Source organism: Symphodus melops (genome assembly GCF_947650265.1).
Source record: "Symphodus melops genome assembly, chromosome: 8".
In the NCBI taxonomy this organism is placed as follows: Eukaryota; Metazoa; Chordata; class Actinopteri; order Labriformes; family Labridae; genus Symphodus; species Symphodus melops.
The window spans coordinates 24,155,255-24,163,836 of NC_136698.1; the positions used below are offsets into that span (position 1 = coordinate 24,155,255).

Sequence of the window (8,582 nt, forward strand, 5' to 3'; positions counted from 1 at the left end):
AAATCCAATCGTGATCATTTTCAATATGGATTGAAAATCCTACTGTGACATTACTTTAGTCATATTGCCCTAACTACCACCGATTGGACAAACCACCGATGACCCGATGTTCCCACTTGACAGCCCTGGTGATATTCTGCCCCGGCTCTGGCACTACTAAAGTATTAAAGTATGATGAACTGAAATGCGTCAATGGTCAAATCTGCAATTTTTATCCCGTGTTTAGGTTGAAAATAAAGATTTCACCGTCACATGAAATAATAGAAGTTGGAAAGGTTACAGCCTGTGTCCGAAAAAGTAAAAAACGGATTACATGGCATCAGCTTTGAACATTTGCGCAGTTTTGCAGACAACCGTGCGGTCTTCAAACTTTTTTCCTCCCCTCCCTCCTTTCTATCAATTCAGTTCCTTTTGTGAGCACATAATGAACTGAGCAGCCATTGATTTTGCCTTGTGTTGTAGAAAAGAACGTGTCCTTCGCAAAAGAATACAGTCATGCTTCTCATTCCGAAGTCCCGATGCTTTTTCCTTGAATAAATCATCCACATCTATTGAATCCCTTTCATTTTGCTACACAAACCCACCATTCAGACAGAAAAGAAAGGAGTCTGAATTACTTCAAGCTGGAGAGTTACCTTGCATAGAGCGGAATTAAGGACCATTTGCCAATATTGTGGATCAACTATGCCAAGTATAAAAGCTGCATTCTTGTGTTACCTGGCTGGGGAATAGAGCCACAATGGAGATCAAACAAGAACCAGCGCACAATCCGCAGGCTGATTTTTTACTTGAGGGACCTTGGACTTTTCACAACAAACCCTTTCTTGCAAAGGCAAACATAAAGGGATGCATCTGCAACGGTCGTTGTATTACCCTCTTGCCCTTTGTCAGGAAGAATGTAGGCTGTTCACTGTACATCAATGGTTGACCTCAATCTCATAATTTATCATTATGGCAGAGTACAGTGAAAAGCTCCCTTTGGAATCATGTGTTTGGCATTGTTCTCAAGCCATTTAGTATGGTTTATAACTCTTGAAGTTTCAATAATTTGTTTTTGTACTTTTAGCACCTTTGTCTTTTGCAGCACAGAACAATCTGAAACAGTCATGACCCAGGATTTAATGTCGTCCATGCTTTCTACAGAGGTGAGAGAAAATGACACCAAATGTTTCCCAGAAAGTTCAAACTTAAGCTCTCTGTTTAAAAAGAAAAAAACAAGAATGAGTCAAACAGGAAATGAGACTCTGATGTTTGTGGGTTTCATTGTCAATACTGTAAGCTGGCTGACTATCCCTGCTGCTCTTTAAGGTGCCCACACTCCTACCTGAGTGACACTCACTTGAGCTCTGCTCCAGTCTCTAGCCCCTCTAACAGCAAGATAAGACTCTTATCACCTCCAAGAGTGAAGATTTGGCCTCAATCCAAGGGAACCAACGGAGCAGGAAAACCACTGTCTAGACACTTAAGGTGAACTAAAAGCAACAATGCTCTGTTTGACAGGAAATACTAAAGGGCTGTCGCTGAGGCACGGCACACAGAGAAGGCTGTAGTTCAGACAATGTCATTGTGCAAGAGCGCCTCACCAAATCCTCTTTCCAGCAGTCATTTTTCATCACCATCCACCATGAACCTTCTGCCAGGCAGCGGAGGTGGGAGCACACAAGTTATCCCTGAATGTCATGCAATAGGTTTAGCTGCTGTGACACAGGATGGCACTTGGCATGCTCAATATACTGTATACCAGCAGATAAAAGGTGCAGCGGTGTGTTTAAATGTAAACAAAGTTGTATTACGTGTCAGTGTTAGCTATAGCTTACAGTCTACACTGAGACTAACAGCATGGACGTAGGCTGGGCGATATGACCTCGGATCAATATCACGATTCATTGAACATTTGACCTTGATTACATTTAATGAACGGTTCTTTGGTTTGAGCTTTTTGCCCTCGTAGTTCACTTTCTCTGGTCTCTACTCTATATATGCTCCACTATTAAAGCTGGGATGTTACTTTAGAAAGAGTGATCATATCTGATGAACTACTTTGTGGTTATTTATTAAATATCTCAAACTGAAATCAAAACATTGCTTGAAATTAAAACGACACATTTGAGTTTTAAAGTAGAAATTCACTTCTCTAAAATAGTAGAAAATAAAAAGAATACATTTCTTACTGTTTACATTTGACTTTCTTTTTTGTTCGGTGTCAATCTTCCCTTTACACAAAATGTGACCAAACAATGGACTTTACTTCCATGTCGCGGATTGGACATGTCATCAGGTGACTCTGCCCTGAAAATAATTGAAATAATCGACATGGGCCAGATCACGTGGATACGAGGTTCGAGGTTCCAAATGTCATTTTGGATTAATTTCCCATCCCAACGTGGACATGTATTATTTTGTCCTCTGGTGTATCGGCATCTTTTAGCACATGACCAATACAAACAGAACAGTAAGCATCATGTCAAAAAGACGTGTGTAGTTTTACCTTCAGTTTTGAAAAAAGACATTAAGGCTGGCTGCAAAAGCCCAGTTAGCATTATGCCCGTTTTTAAAGCAAAGATAAAGAGCCTGCTAAAATACTAATAAAAAATATTGATAAGTATTTTTTGTACACACTAATCTAGAAGCTGATTTTTTTTAAATATATCTATTTTGAGAATATTAAGGTCAACAATTACAGTAGCATTCATTTGGGCGGGGCCGAGCATTTCAACATACTAACCCCGACTATTTAGAGTGGACTTTACACTCAAACAAGAGTCAAGATTCTGATGGTATTTTTTCACACAAATGGCTGAACGAATTTTTTTTTTAAAAATCCAGATTATTTTAGACCGACTGTCATACGTCTTACTGTTATGGCAGTTTTAAGGTTAGTTCATCTGAAGGTGCCAAACTGAAGAGAAAACTAAATAACTTGAGTTTCTTCAAAAATAAGTTTAACAATAAATCAACAACATATATAAAATACTTCTGTATTTAATGTTAACATGATAAAATAATCATAATTCAGGGCTCCAACAATAACAGCAAGGTGTCTGTACGTAAGTAAGGTCGGTGTTAAAAACAAGGCTCAGCAGGGGAAGATAACAGCTGCAGGTCGAAACACGAGGACATTATCTAACACCTCTTCAGGTAAGAACTCCTCAGATGTTTGTTTTTTGTGTAATAACAAAGTTTAATCCAGGCGACAAAAAGAAAAAAATAACTTTGGACACACAAAAAAGTGCCAAAAATGCCAATACATCAAAACTATTATTATTAGCTTCAGAAAGACAGGAACTGGGGGGGAGGGGGAGGACATGCAGCAAAGGACCATGTTTTGATTCAAACACACGGGTGCAAAAAGGACTAGAGCTTCTGCTACGCAAAACCTCAAGGCAAGCAACGCCCAGTTCATGTTTATCCATGTACATGTTTATCAACCTACAGGGGCCTCTCTCTTGGACTTCTTACTCACACAATACTCATAATAATAATAATAATAATAATAATGATGATATTCATAATATTAATACTCTTCATCTAAAACAACACACAGTCGTGCGACCAAGACTTTTCAAATCCTTACATCTTTAAAAGGTTATTCTTTGATTATGCATTTTGTATTCAAGCAGCCGACTATGGACCAATAGGCTCCTTTGAAAAAGCTAACTTGGTAACCTATAACCTCCATAGTACATTTATTAAAGATCTGCCTTTCAGTGCACCTGAAACTATTGGGTTAGCAGTTCAATCAATCACACTTGAATAATCACAGACTCCGGGGCGTGGTTGGTGAGTTCATCATTTGTATGATGATCATGAGAAGCTCTTTTAAAGTCATTCAAAGATTCTTTTTAATAATACTTCACCGTGAGGGGAATCTAGATGGTTTTCTGCTGTTAGTCTGCATACTGAAAGATCACTTGACGTCACTTGACAGACATGCAGTCGATATTGTCTATACAATATGTTAAATCATAAATATGAGGAAACCAGACAGATTTCTTGACATTTGGTTGACAGGTATAAACTCTAAGCAAGCAGTGAATTTCCCTGGCCACATGTGACCCCTACTGGTCACTTTTATAGAGTCTCTGCATTCAGTCTGCTCGTCCAATCTCTTCTCTCAAGCTTTCCTCTCTTCTCTTTTTAACTGAAGAAGTGCTGACACAGGCAAATAAGCACTCGAGGTGTGGGAGCTTTACATTCTCTCGCTAAAATCTAAGGATATGGTCCTCATGTCCCACCAACAGATTGAAAAAAAAATGCACCAAAGCATGGTCGCTGATTTCCAACTTGACCGAGCCAAACCCAATGCAGGACAAATCAGAAAGCAAATTGAATGATTTTCTTTGACTTCAGTCGAAATTTCACATAACCAAGCCTTTTCTGGGGCGTGTGTCAAGGGATATTTTATTCACTCACATTTGAATGTGTTGCATCTCATCATTTGATTGAGCCCTGCCAGTCTCGATCGCCGGGGATTCCACAGTCTGCCCGCGCCATTTACTGCCAGGGCCCTCAAATCCAAATTGACCCAGACACACGCACATAATAAAATATGATTGAGGTTCACAGCACCAGACGCATCTGCATGTTCTTCTTTTTCAATGTCAAAACTGCAGGAAAGTTGAAGATGAATGCCTTGTTGATGAACTCATTCACATGGAATATAAGCTGTTGCCCTCGTGATGCAGAAATACAACCTCCTTGTTTGATACGTCTGTTGAAAGGTCGATATGAAAAGAAAGAGAATCTGCTGTAGATCCATCTTTAAAAGCCAATAAAAAATCACGTAAGAATATGTGGTGCGCGTGTGTAAACTGAAGTACCTCGTGTGCTGAAAACATATTCATGTACTTTCCACTTAACGTTTCAATCCCTCAGAAAATCAGAATGAGGAGGAAAAACAATCATTATAGTGTCACTCTGGCTGTGATTTAAAATGTTGTGTTCAATGAATTTCTCAAATAATACATCTTTATCATTCAGCAAAATTAACAAATGTTCAATTATACATTTATTAATTCAGTAAAAGAACACAAAGCGTTTGGACTATTAAAACACATTTAATAGATGCAACATCTGGTTCAGGGTTTTTTAAGCTGCAGCTGTGAGTGGACGCTGATCCTCGCTCTGAGAGAGAATCCAATTCAAGTCTGTTTACGCCATCTAGTGGAGGGAGGGATTTTAACTAGCTGCTGCTGCCCTCTGCAGAGACTATAAAACATGCACTGTAACATGACCAGTATTCATTCAGTTACCTTGGATGCAAAGGATCTTGTTTTTAGAGCACATATTTTGTTTGGGGTTTTTTTTATTTATAATTTATCACCCTGGAAAAACAAATTGTCCATTGTTCAACCATAAATCTGACAGCACAGCGTCTCAGTTGGCATTGACTGAATTTATTTATTTATGTCATTATTCATTTATTTAGATCATTCATATTCTATATCATATGCAACCTGTAAATCAATATATTTAATAAAAGAAAATAAATGTATTTGTGGAATTATATTTTGTAGATTTAAAAGTGCCTTGCCTAAAACAGATTTCAAATATTTTATTTGAGGAGAGTACACCGACTTGGCCATGTTATCCCACCCAGTATGTGTTGAATATTGAGTTTGTCGTCGGATTGCAGGAGAAATACATAAAAGGAGACAGAAAGTGAGACACAGATAACAGGCCACTTGGTTCTTTTAAGTCACAAGATGCAGAAGTAGATGGCAGCAGAGGCAAGTAATAAGACGACAAATGCCCAGAGACACAAATCTACCACTCGAATGTTTTTTTCAATTTAAAATCAGAACTGCATTACCTTACGGGCAACCTCAATGGACAAAGAGCTACCTGAGGCCACCTGGATCCTACTCCAAAGAGTTAGCCAAGACAATTTCCCTCAAATCACCTGCTATCTTAATCTGACAGCCAGACTCGATTACATGCCGTAAAAATTGCTTTTCTTGCCACCAGCAGTCGTTGTAAAATTATCTTAATTGTGTCATGATTATGCCTCAGAGCTCTGGTGAGAGCTTTACGTTGCTCCTCTCAAACACACAGGAGAGCTACATGAGTGGTAGGGGGTGCACATATATCAGCATTCAAGAGGAGGGAGGACGAGAGGGAAACAAAATCACCTCAAACCGTTTCTGTCTGTTCACGTATTTCAGTAACAGGCACTCACGGCAGCCACACAAGACACGTTAGCAACACCATTCAAAGGGCCAACATATACAAACATGAAATAATGAGAAGTATAGTTAGAAAAAACAACCTGCATAGATATTGTTCTGCCAAACTTAAAATTGTATCATGTGCCCTAAATCTGTGAGGTACTGAGTTTTAAGCTCCAGCGTAACCACAGGGGCCCAGACTGGGACCAAATGCTGTTTTTGATGGGCCAGTTGAAATCCTTCTTTATCTTAACATTTTTTTTGCCTGCAGTGACATTGTTCAAAGGTGTTCATCAAAAGATATAAGGTGTGGAGTGGAACAACGCATCATGTTTACACTTCAGTGAAGAAATCAGATACAGAGCTAAAAAGAGATGGATGGTAAAGCAACTCAACAATTATCAGAAACAGTTTGTAGTCATTCATGAAGAAAACAAAAGACATTCACTGGATAACAACCGGACTCATTTTAAAGCTTGTGCTCACATACATCGAAAACCTGTGAGAGCCAATCAACATCCATGACTTACCAAGGCAAAAACATCTACTGCAGAGCATAACAAGATGACGCTGAGGCTGGTGCGGGATCATGGGAGCTCTCTCTGCTACTCCATCAAGTCAAAGACCTGAGGAAGAAAGTATGTTTACAGATGATGTATTCAAGTATAATTTACATTTCAATTACATTAAAATGTACTTTTCTTTTGTCGCTGCAGCACATACATCAATAGTACAGCAGCTTTCAGTAGCAATTCCTGCTTCCTTGTGTACAGTCTTTGACGTAACATCCAATGCCTATCAGTATTGCGTTTGAATCCTTGCTCTTCTGACACAGCCTTGACCCTCTGTCAGCCTTGATCTATCTTAGTCTGTCTGCTTCGACCCCTGATAATCAATACATTTAAGGCAGGGGTCTCCAACAGGTAGCTCGCCTATAGGTTTGCTGACTTTGTGAAAAATAAAAAAATAACAATTTCAAAAAGAGTAAATGCACCTCTTCCCACTATTCAGTGTAAAGTAGTGGCCTACTGTTTTCTTGGACATTGATGTAAATTTTCAGTAACATAGCTGACTATGTGGCACAATAACTTGATGTTTTTTTTCTAGGACATAGATGTTAATTAAAGATTATTGATTGGCTTATTGCAATTTAATTCAGCTGATGTGTGTTATGTAAATAAATGCAAGTGATGTGATGATGCAAGTAGCTCTTGGCTAACTTAATTTTTAGCTCTCAGGTGTAGAGAGGTTGGAGACCCCTAATAAGATCATAGCAAAGGTCATTTGGACTCACATGGACAAATGCTGCTTTTCTTTTCTTCAGGTGTTGGCAGTGTGACGTTTATGTCGTTGTTTTTTCTTTTTCTGTTAGATGTGTGTGGTCAATATTATAATATCGCGATATTTTCCTTGGCGATATTTTTATTACATTAATAGCAAATGTGCTTTTTGAATTGTTAAATTCTCATTTCTGTAGAGGCAAAGTTTTCCGTGTCAAAGAAAGGTTGCTGAAGACCCTCATGTTGTTGGAAGAACCTCTCAACTCCACTAGCACCGCCAAAGCTAAGTCAGCTACCAAGCTGGCACAAGGTGCAGTAGCTGACCATCAGCTTCTTAAATGTTTTATAAGTGTTACTCCAATGTTACAGTTCAAATACAATACAATACAAAATAACCACATCACTTTAGTTACCTCTATTGAAGTGCACCAACTTGACCTCCGTCTTGCACTTTGCTGAGGGTGTAGTACCAATCTTAGGTGTGGAAAAAAAAATTCCTGCCATGATATTTGAGTAGATTTATGTTCCACCTTTTTCTATAACCATACTCATTACGCAGGCTGCCGGTTCAAATCCCACCTCCGCCCCTTACAGCATGTCACTTCCCGCTCTCTCTCTCTCTCTCTCTCTCTCTCTCTCTCCTGCAAACTTTTCCTGTCTCTCTTCAGCTACTTTTTCCTTTACAGGCGAAATGGCTCACAGAAATAAGACTTGGTGCTGGACAAACAAAAGGAGGCTGATACCTCGTTTATAGTAAAAGATAAAGAACCTTTAAGGCAGCACTTTAACATTGCAGTAGTTTGACTTTACACGACTAAGGTGTGTGACTGACAACTATAACTGCACTTTACAATTAATAGGTTGAATCAAAGTGTTGTTCTTTTAACTATGTCTTAACCATCTCTAGTTGTTTAAAGTGGAAAACAGTACATTCAGCCTGCAAAATGCTGGGAATCAATCTCTCATCTTCTTTACTGTTCTTTATTAAATTAAAAACCAATCACAGACTCATTAAGACACATACCTACAATAAATGGAGAATTTTAAACCTGATAATTTCATCCAACAGTTTATCTGTGGACATGACCCATGACCTCTCCTCTAGTATGACACTCCAGCTGTGCTATTAAGCCAA

At 38.8% G+C, this 8,582-nt stretch overlaps 1 long non-coding RNA gene across 3 annotated transcripts in view; it reads right to left on the bottom strand.

The window, feature by feature from the left end:
* The window catches only part of LOC306827839, a 160,178-nt gene extending 152,129 nt beyond the window's left edge, over nt 1–8,049 (bottom strand). For all 3 annotated transcript variants that reach the window (XR_013779676.1, XR_013779677.1, XR_013779678.1), the window contains exons 1-3: nt 7,861–8,049; nt 6,698–6,793; nt 4,414–4,508 (exon numbers count right to left, since the gene is read on the bottom strand). This is a non-coding gene — a long non-coding RNA (uncharacterized lncRNA). The remainder of the gene's footprint in view (nt 1–4,413; nt 4,509–6,697; nt 6,794–7,860) is intronic.
* Nucleotides 8,050–8,582: the final 533 nt, after the last annotated feature.